Source organism: Schistocerca americana, chromosome 4, assembly GCF_021461395.2.
Source record: "Schistocerca americana isolate TAMUIC-IGC-003095 chromosome 4, iqSchAmer2.1, whole genome shotgun sequence".
Classification (NCBI taxonomy): Eukaryota; Metazoa; Arthropoda; class Insecta; order Orthoptera; family Acrididae; genus Schistocerca; species Schistocerca americana.
Genome location: NC_060122.1, coordinates 153,089,411 through 153,100,904, shown reverse-complemented (window position 1 = coordinate 153,100,904; position 11,494 = coordinate 153,089,411).

Sequence of the window (11,494 nt, the reverse complement as noted above, 5' to 3'; positions counted from 1 at the left end):
TTCGCACTATACCCAAATGTCCTTGGTGGAGAAGCCGTAAGACAGAGGACTGTAACGAACGTGGGACCACGACTCTGGACTGATCATTATCAGAACGCAACAACAAAACACCACGTCGAACAAAAAGTCTCTCCTTGTGAGCAAAAAATCTGCGAACCAACGGATCCTCTATCCGTGACTTTGACAAGGGCCATTGCGTAGCAACAAAACGCAAAACCGTAGCAAGGACAGGGTCAGCAGCTGTGGCTGTAGCTACACGACGAAAATCAATCGGAAACGATTCGACCACGTCATCGGTTTCTGCATCAATGAACATGCAAGCAAGTTCGGAAGAATCGAATGCTCTATCCTCAGCAACAGGCAAACGGCACAACGCATCGGCGTTACCGTGCTTGGCAGTGGACCGATACAAGATATCGTAGCGGTACTGCGAGAGGAAAATAGACCAGCGAATGAATTTCTGCGCTCTACGTGGAGGTACAGGCTTGTTCGGATGAAAAAGTGACGTCAAAGGTTTGTGGTCTGTGATGATGGTAAAGTGACGACCATACTAGAAATCATGGGACTTAGTAACACCAAATACGAGAGCCAAAGCTTCTTTCTCTATCTGTGAATAATTTCTTTGCGCAGATGAGAGCAATTTGGACGCAAAGGCAATAGGGCGATCATGCGATCCATCTTTGTGCGCAAGCACAGCACCGATCCCGAAATCCGATGCATCGACCATCAACAAAAGGGGTTCCTGGGGATCGAATGGCGTAAGGCAAGTATTAGAAAGCAACGCCGATTTCAACTGGCGAAAGGCGCGTTCGTATTCCGTCGTCCAGACGAACGGAACACCTGTACGGCGTAAGCGATGAAGCGGAGCTGAAATGGAAGAGGCATTGTGCACATTCACTCACACGTTGTGATTCCAAATCATGTAAGGTTCTCGCGACCTCATCACGCAATGCGTGGGGAACATTGCGCGCACTGAAAAATTTCGGTTGCGTGTTGACTTTCAGTTCCAAATGTGCTTCATAGTTCTTAGCGCAACCAAGGCCCGGTGCAAAAATGTCTGCAAATTCTTCACATAGACGAGAAACACTGGCAGAAGGCACAGTCTGATTCACTGATAGGACCTGATTGACTATAGACAACTGAAATAAATCTAAACCAAACAAGTTCACTGCAGAAGAAGAACGAAGGACGTAAAAAGACACAAGTTTTGTTTGTCCCATGTATGTTGCAAGAAGGCTGCACCGTCCTAACACAGGGATCGTGTGACCTGAATATGTAGTTAGCTGAACATTTGCGGCACGCAACGGAGGAGTGCCCAGTTGTTTGTATGTGTCTTTATTGAGCAATGAAACTGCAGCTCCTGTATCGAGCTGGAATGGGATCACGTTGCCATTAATGTCCAAGTCTACAAAAAGTTTATTGTCCTGCTGACGACAAGAGTGACTGTTTTGTGCAACAGGAACAGACACTGGTACAGAATCACTCGCGACTTGACGTGATTTCCGTCGATGTCAACGCACACTTTTTGTGGGACGAACACAGTCACTGTTAGAAAGAGTGGCACTGGGCGGAGTGGAATTAACTACATGAATGTCCATGGGCGAAAGTTCACGAGCCCGAGTATTCTTGGGTCGATTCCAGCGCGAAGCTAAGGGCCTGGAATCGTTGTGAGTGTCCGATCGGAGCTTTTTCTGGCAAACACTCTGAACATGTCCTTTTTTATTACAGAAAAAGCAAATAGCTTGGCGCGACGGGCAATTCTCACGCGAATGTCTAGTAGCACACCGTGGGCATGATTTCACTGCATTTGCGTGCTTGCGCGGCACACGTGGAGAGCTAGGCGGCAGCTGCGCAGACGAGCGCGAGGGCTGTTTATCGTTCCGTGCAGCGCGCCCGGCGGATTGGTTAATGTGACACACGGCTGGCGAAGTTGCAAATGATTCCTGAGCAAAGTCAAGTGTGTCTTGTCTATCTAAAATGTCTATCACTTGTTGAAGGGAGGGATTAACTAGTTTCAAAATTTGTTCCCATATACGAACATCAGAAACGTTCTGTGCAATTGCATCACGTACCATTGTATCTGAATAAGGGAGTCCACATTCACACTCAAAAGCACAATCCCTTGTAAGGCCTTGCAATGTTGCAACCCACTCCCTATTAGTCTGACTGGCCGTACATTTCGTACGAAAGAAAGTATACCTTTTTGCAACTACATTAACTGTTTCCTTGAAATAGGCATCTAAAGCAGATGAGGTAAGGGTGGCCTTGCATCGGATTCATTTGTATGGTATGGCTACGGGAGGTCGTATGAACATGGCAAAGTCGGGAGCGATGAACCTCGGGAGAGGACTCCCGACGGGAAGTGCAGCATCATTACAGCCGATAAACATGATGAAATACCTATGAATTATCTTAACTACAGATGTTCGACGCATAGCGGCACTGAGTTACAGACCTTCTGCAAACAATTCTTGCGAGTGTTCGGAGTTACAGGTTAAGGGCTCTGGACATGATACAGTGGGTCACCTTTGCCAACACTTATCTCGTTTCTCGCATCCCCCACCTGACCCAAGTTCTTCTTATGCCGGTGGTGTTGGCGCCCCGAATCCTGGCGGCATTAGGATATTTTGTGAGCACAGGGCTGCTTTTTAAGGTCGGATATGAAACCCTCACCCTTCCTAGCGGCCGTGGAGGTCTTGGACTAGCCCATTTCCGCGACCGAGCACTGGCTATTTACGTAAGCACGCTGATAAACATGTGGACACGACACCAGACAAGTCCGACGAGCACCTTTACAGACGAACTGGCTTAGAGGTGTACATGTCCCGCTTTTAACCCGCCCATGCTTGCCCGGTGGCCAGGCGGGCAGGCCGCCGCTCGTTGTCAACAGAACGGGCAGGCTGCTTCACTCCCAGCCAAGCCAAGCAGAACCCAACCCGGGCAGGCTGCGGGAAACTTGCTTGCCTGCCCTTATTACTGCTGAGCTGCGCTACGCAGCCGTTTAGTCTGCGCGCGTCATTGTCGTATTATGAACGTTAATCAAAAGTTTTTATTTTACCTGAGCACCAAAAGACAAACCCCAACATTATATATATATGTATTAATTTCAGGTAAAAAAAATATTGGTTTTATTTGTATATTCTTCCTTTATGCGTATATTTCGGGCTTCTTATCTATATAAATAAAAATTAATTGCCAAATGTGTTGATAAGCGTAAAACTCGAGAACGCCTGGACCAGTTCGGCTAAATTTTTTTTGCTGTGTTCGTAATTCTCAGGACAAGGTTTTTATGAAATAAAATTTTTCGAAAATCGACCGAAAAATTGGAAAATTTGACAAAAACTGAAAGTGCGTTTTCATTGTGTCTGTGTGTTTGTATTGCTTACAATCTTGATGAAATTTTGCACACTATACCTTGAAACCAAGAGGAAGGTCACAGTCTACATAAAATTTCATATGGTGCATGGCAGAGGTTCCTTTACATAACGGAACTCGACAAATTGTACGAATTTATTCCGATCTTGATGAAATTTGGCACACTTGATATTCAAAGCAGGATGAAGGGCGCTGCCTGCTTAAAATTCTGAATGGTGCATGGCGGAGGGTACTTTACGTACACACTTCTACACCAACCTACAATTTTATTCCGATCTTGAAGAAATTTTGCACACTTGACCATCAAGAGGAACATCACTGTCTACATAATATTTCGGACAGTACATTGAAGAGAGTACCTTACAAAAGATTTTGACATCGTTTGCGGGTTACCATGAAAGTTCACTATGTACGCATGTTTCCATGGAGAAGGTTTTTTAATATATACATGTGCATGTATATGTATATATATATATATATATATATATATATATATGTATATATATGTATATATGTATATGTATATATATATGTATATATGTATATGTATATGCGTATATATGTATGTATATGTATATATATATATATATATATATATATATATATATATATATATATATATGTATTTGTCTATGAGTATAGACATTTCGTTTAAAAGAAATGTATGTATGTGTATATATATATATATATATATATATATACATTTCTTTTAAACGAAATGTCTATGATCTTTTTGAAATTTGAGAGCTGTCTGACACATTCACAGTCATCATGTTGGACAATTCGCGCACAGCAAATGTCGTTTAACAGTTGCAAACCATTTTTGGTTGAGTGAACGTGTTATATTGGCTGCAAAAAACCTTGATGTTAACGAAATCAATTTTCAGATTCAAAATATGACACCTGGCGAATTGCTGACATACAAGTCGGTTTATTCCGTTACTAACCAAGATGATGTAGTCAACTATCCTACGGAATTTTTAAATTCGCTGGATTTCCCCGGATTACCGCCTCCCAATCTGTAATTAAGTCGGATCGGCAATCATGTTGCGAAAGGTAAACCAGCCACGTCTTTGTAATGGCACCCGGCTTGCGGGGAAGAAGTTAAAGAACAACATAATCGAAGCCACAATTTTAAAAGGAAAGTACAAAGGTGAGGACAGTTTGATTCCAATATCACTAAGATTCCGACCGACATGCCATTCGACTTTAAACGGTTATAATTTCCAGTGCAGCTTACATTTGCCATGTCGATAGATAAATCGCAGGGGCAATTGTTATATGTTTGTGGCATCAATCTTGAAAATCATGTTTTTCACATGGTTATTTGTATGTCGCATATTGCCCTGTCGGGACACCTTCAACTTCATTTGTTTACGCACCAGAAAACAAAACTATCAATGCTGCGTATCAAAAAGTATTACAATAAATGCTACCTAGCAATAAACTTTGACACTGATTCACTGATCACCACAAAAGTTGACAGATATATATGAGTTTTCATAGATAGGTGAAGAGGAGATGAACTGAGGTGGCGGAATCCAACAGAGAGAGGACGAGGAGAAGGATAGAGGGTGGGGGGGAGATGGGCCAAGGGATGGGTTCAAAAATGGTTCAAATGGCCCTGAGCAATATGGGAGTTAACTTCTGAGGTCATCAGTCCCCTAGAACTTAGAACTACTTAAACCTAACTAACCTAAGGACATCACACACATCCATGCCCGAGGCAGGATTCGAACCTGCAACCGTAACGGTCGCGCGGTTCCAGACTGTAGCGCCTAGAACTGCTTGGCGACTTCGGCCGGCCAAGGGATGGGGAGTGGAGGGGGGGGGGAGGGAGGTGATCTCAAAGAGATAGTTGGAGACGACTAAATGGATAGAGAGAAAATACGGGAGGGAAGATGGACTACGAGAGTATGGAATAAATAAATGCCCAGGCAACGAAATGCAGTCTGTGCTGCACTTTTCAACACCGAAACGGATGGATATTTGTACTAAAGAAGTGAACCTCCACCCCCCAAAAAGAAGTTTGGTCACCTCCCCAGAAGAATAAATTATATACGCCCCTATTAACCACTGTAATGCAATGAGAACCAAATTAAGATTTTGGAAGTCCAGATTCTTTAACTTTAGTATGTTTCAGCCAAGTATGACACCAATTATATAAATATTTAACTACGTTTCCAGGATGTGTTTTACTGGTTCTGTGAATTCATTCGAAGTTGGAAAAATCATTCTAAATTGCCAAAATGCATTTTAACAAAATCGAAGGACTTGTTTCGTATCCAGTTCGTCTAAAAACTATAGTACTGGGAATACAATGGCGACCCTGAGCCATTTTTCGCTGCTCCTACGTTTGCGTCATAAGAGTCCACACTTGTAGTCTAGGTCTGCATCATGAGGGACCATATTTCGGACCATCATGATGCAGACTAAGACGACGAGTGTTTACTTGCATGATGCAAATCTAAACGACGACTCTAGACCCTCATAACACAGACCTAAACGACGTGTCTGAATCCTCATGACGCAGATATAGACGCTGTGGAGAGTGGCTCAGAGTTTCCGTTATATTCCTACTACAATACATTCATGGAAAAAGACGCTCTTCATTTTAGGAGTATTTGTAGTGTCTAGGTCTTCAGCATCTTGACTCTGCATGTGGGATTCCCCTTAATATAGAAATACAAGAATAAAATTACATTTTGCAATGTGTGTGGAACTCAACAAAATAAATTGTAATTTAAACTCATAATGTGTATTGCCTTACTCCACAAATGAATATTTTATTTTGCAGAACACTTTTCAACATAAAATCTTTACAAATTTTCCTTCAGTTCCCCTGAAAGTATTATTTAGGCCAAACCAGATACTCCTAAAAACATTTGGCTACTTTTGCAAACCCAAGTAACAGAAAATGGTTTACAAACAATAATTAATGTCACTTGGAAGGATTGAAATCAAAAAGTTTAGTCTAAAATAAAAATGAACTGTATGCATTACAAAATTTCTATCTCAGAAATTGACGCCCAGAAAGCACAAGAAAGAAATCTGCACTCTTAATTAGTAAATTTGCGCTCAAACTCATAGTTTCTCGTTTAATGTTCTACTGTATTTTCAATGTGTCTGCTGATTAGTGTTTGAATTAATTATGACGAGATCGTTAAGTCTGTCTGCATTAAGACGTAATCGTTTTTCGCTAATTAGGTTTCCAGCGCAACTAAAAATTCTCTCACTAGACGCACTAGTGGCTGGTATATTTAATATTTTTCTTGCCACACACGCAAGTCGAGGAAGTCGTTGGGAGTTATTTTTCCACCACTCTAGAATATCTCCCTCGTTCACACAGTGTTCTTGCAAGTATCTGCTGACTTCATCATGTAGGAGAGGAGACTCTTCTGCCCAGTCCTCAAATTTCGCCATTTTGTACGGCCCTGGATTTGTTTCTTGGTTGCTGTGATTGGGCACTTGTACTGAAACTGTACAGGTTCCAATTAATATTTGCAGAATAATGTGAAGATCGTACTACACATAGTTGAAATTATAATAGGTTTTAGATGATGCTATCATTTATCGTCGTGTAAAGTCACCAGAAGATCAAAACTAACTGCAGGACGATTTAAATAAGGTATATATTTTTGGTGTGAAAATTAGCACTTGGCAATAAATAATGACAAGAGCGAGGTTATCCCTGTGTGTACTAAACTATGTCCGTTAAACTTCGTTTACAAGATCAACCAGTCAAATCTAAAGGCTGTAGATTCTACTTAATACCTCTGATTACAATTACGACCTACTTAAATAGGAATGGACACACAGAAAATGCTGTAGGCGTTTTAATGACAAAACACTCTTTTGGAGCATTGCTACGAAGTTGGAGAGCCTTACTATTGACGGAAGAGGTCGAAAGAGTCTAAATAAGGGCAGATGGTTTGGTATTATCGTAAAACAGGGGAAAGAGTGTCGCGGAAATTACACGAGAGTTGGGGTGGTAATCATTTCAACAATGGCGTTTTTTGACGTGGCGCGATCTATATATGAAATTTCGATCACCAACTTACACCTCCGAATTCGAAGAGATATTGTTGAGTCCCATATACATTGGAAGAAATGATCATCCGAATAAAATACAAAAAAGCAGCGCTCAGACGGAGAGCTGTAGGTGTTCTATCCCGCGCGAAATTCGAGAAAAGGAGACAAATAAGTTGAAAGTGGTTCGATGAACCCTCAACTAAGCACTTGCGTGTGTGTTGCAGAGTAACCATGTACATGTAGATGAAGAATATATGCATTATCTTAGGAGCTTACCTTCAGCACGCATCTGTCGTGCTGCTTGGTAAACTTCAATTTTTTCATCCTCGGTTAACTTTCTTAATGTGCGGTAGTTAGCCACCATAAACGTTGCAATTTTATGCAACATACTAACGCACATTTTCTGTTCTAGGAAGGCATCAGCGGCTTGTTTCAAAGGTTTCATGTCCTGAAAATACATTTTCTCAACATACATATTTCACAAGTGGTTCTATAATATTCAGATGGAATAAAATTACAAACCTCTTCATCGTTATCCCGTACGGTACAGTGAGTTTTTAAGGCATAAAACCACGGTAGAACTAAATGTAGGGTTGGATCCTTGTCACTCTCTAGATCAACTGTGGCTTCTTTAAACGGCTTAAGAAATTCTATAAGCTGGCCAGTTATATGGTGGTCATAACCCAGCATCTTATCAGAGGCACCTTCATTATGTAAAACAGCCTTCACTGAATCAATCTGAGAATGGACTGATACAAGCATGTCAAAATAACTATTCCAACGAGTTGAAACCCACTGCTTTAAAGATGAGTTCAGTCTCACACAGAGACCTCTTCTCTTGAAGTACGAAACCGTAGCCCGCACTGTATTAAGAATGGCTAATATATTTGGAACATTTTCTTTCAAAAACTGTTCGCTCAGAACATGTTTCAAGACTGTGTTTATACTATGAGCCATGCGTGGAAGACGCTGATATACTTCGAGAGCTTTGACAATGTTACTGCCCTGGTCTGTGACACACGTAATTTTGGCAATGTCTTCACGAGAAACACCCATAGTTTCTAAGCCATCTTCCAACTCGTTTCGAATATTCGAGCCAGTTTTTGGGCAGTCAGGAAACGCAGAGCACATTAGTACATATTTATTCAAACGCCAGTCTGAATTTATGTAATGCATTGTCACGGACATGTAATGCACCCCTTTGTAATTGTCTGTCCATAGATCAATTGTACTGGCACATATACCAGAACGAATCGCATGCACTATATCTGGGAGCATTTTGCTGCGCACTTTATCAGCTAAGGTTTGAACTTTCCTAGCTACTGTCACTCGGGAAGGCATAACATTTTTAATATCAACTGAGCCATATTTTTTACCTATGTCGATCAGTGTCTGCCCTAAATTAAGAAATCCTTCTCCCTCTATACTGCTAAATGGTCTCAGGTCCTTAGCACACATTTCGACGCACTTTTCGGCCACTAAATCTTTGTCCTCTTTCAAGATATTTACGGAGTGAGGGAACTGCTTGTCAAATTTGCACACATGTCGTAACATACTCGAGGTTCCCGAATAAGTACTTAAGAGCTTTTTACATAGTTTGCATTGAGACACACCTACCGATTTATTTGAAGCGGCCTCATAAACACACGAAAACGTTTCCCATGCGGCACTTGTGCTCTGTTTCGTTACCAGCATGTATTCGCCAGTTGTCAATTTTTTTTCAATCTCACTAAAGTTCGACCTATTCATTGTGCTGCCTCCACCGTTGCGATAAATGAACTGCAGGCTAACTACCTGGCTACTCTAGTCACGGTAGCTTGACAGCGCAACCTGTTGTCAGGCGCAGCAAGCTGAGCGGGTCCCGTGAAGCTTGGCAGGCTTGAGGGAACCCAGGTAGCCCGGGCTTGCGGGAGCCCGTATCGCCCGCATTGCCCACTATGCCTCAGTACACGTGCACTCTTGTGTTTACATCGCGGCAGGCTGACCTGCATGAATGGTTGCAGAGGTGCTAGGGGCAAGCAGGCTGCAAGGGGAATTTGTACACCTCTGAACTGGCTCCACCTTCTCGTCTGGCACCGGTAGCGGTGTCTCACATCTCACCATCGCTTGGCCACATACGAGTCTTTTTTGTGAAACACAGTTATGAACATATGGAGCTATCGACTACCAAGAAGTCGACAGCACGTGATATATATCGCATCTTAACTCGACGACGGCCGAATAATGCCGTAGACAAGCGACAACCAACAGCGACATGGTCAGTGGTATGGCGTGCAGTGCACCACCCACATCTTTATACGGGGACGCGCGCACTATGGTATCAGGTAGTAAATGGGAAATACGTGACTCGTTCCAGGATACATGCAATTCATACGACGGATTCTTCCACTGTGTCCGCAGTGCAATGTTATAGACACAGAGGAACATCGTCTGATGTGCGGCCCTTCGGCGAACGTGTAGTGTTTGGTCCAAAAAATTGTCGCCTTCCTCCTCCGGGTGGTGCCGCAAGCAATAGAACCACTGATACTACTTCTCTCAGACATGACATATTATCTCCGAACGAAGAGAAATACAGTGACTTGGATTCGCTGTCTCACTGTGCGTTACCTTTTCCAAGAGAGCAATAACAATGTACTCGGCTTTTGGGCCTTACTACAAAAACATCATTCACAGATTATGAGAAATCGTAGATATCTAACATATTACACTAATTTTTAGGGAGTGCCTTGCTTGATCACCCATTCAGTTGGGGTGTCCCGGGTAGGAGAACGTAATTATTGCATATAAGTATTCAGAACAAGAAATGACCAGGACAGTGGAGAGGATCCATCACCATAGGTGAAGGCGTACCCGACACCAACGCGAGGTACAACGGGATTTGTGAGGAACGCTCCCAAGAAGAGGAACGTGGTCCATTATTATATTGTACTGATAGAAGCAATTTATGTTCGTTATTGTTATAGTTCAGTGAAACTGTCAGAAAAAAAGCCTGTACCTTGCAAAAGGTGGGGTAGAAGATTCTATTTTTTTAATTCGTTCATATTGTTGGAAAGGTTAGAAAACCAAGTTTTGCCAACAAAATTTCTCTTGGGAAAACTTTCTGCAGTCAAAAAACTTCGAAAATTTCGGACTTTTTTCAGTTTTTTCAAAATATCTCAGTTTCATTTTCTCCTATCGCTTTGACGTCTATTTTCTTTTTTAAAGAGCACAAAATTCACTACAAATTTGATTCTTACCATTTTTTTCTATGCCCAGTATCTAAGGCGCTACAGCGCGTCAAAAAATATCAATTTTTCAAATTTCGAGCGAAGAATAGTTGGTGACAATTTCCACGATGTAAAGTTCCGTAGAAAAGATAAAGTTGTGACTCTCCTTTCTGCTTTCAATTCTGTAAAAGCTGGGAGCACTAAAATTACTCTTGTTGATACTTTAACTCTTTTCCAAAGGATTTGTTTAATGATACAAAGTGAAGAAGAGTTTTGCCTTTCTGAAATATGAACTTGCTCCTCACCCAATGTCCCTATTCTCAGAAAAAGGCATGCGAAAAGGAACAAAATCTTCATTCTACAATGCCTTCGTTCCAGTGGAAGATGTGAAGTCAGGTGGACCGAGTAAATTTTTTGCATTGGTGGAGGGTACCTTATCCACAAAGTGACTTGGACTCGAAATATTTGCTTCAAGTCAATAGCGCAAAGCTATGTTTTTTACCTGAAATGTCATTTTGGATCTCAATTTGCTATTGTATTTGATGGGTATCCATGTGAGGGAGACAAATGTAGCACAAAGAGTGCTGAGGGGATTCGTAGGTCCAAACAACATTCTTCGGTTGACGTTGTGGTTGAATGAGAGATGGTGAACAAAGTCCCTCAGGACAAGTTCGTGTACAACGAACGAAACAAGATGCGTTTGATCACACTTCTTAAGATGGAATTTCTGGAGTGTAGCATTGAAGTGCACCAGGCACAAGAAGATGCTGACGTTATAATTGTAACATCTGCCATTTCAAGAACCAAAGATTTTGGAAGTGTTGTCATTGTAGGAGAAGATGTTGAACTGCTTGTGCTCATGACCGGTTTGGGGCAAGGCA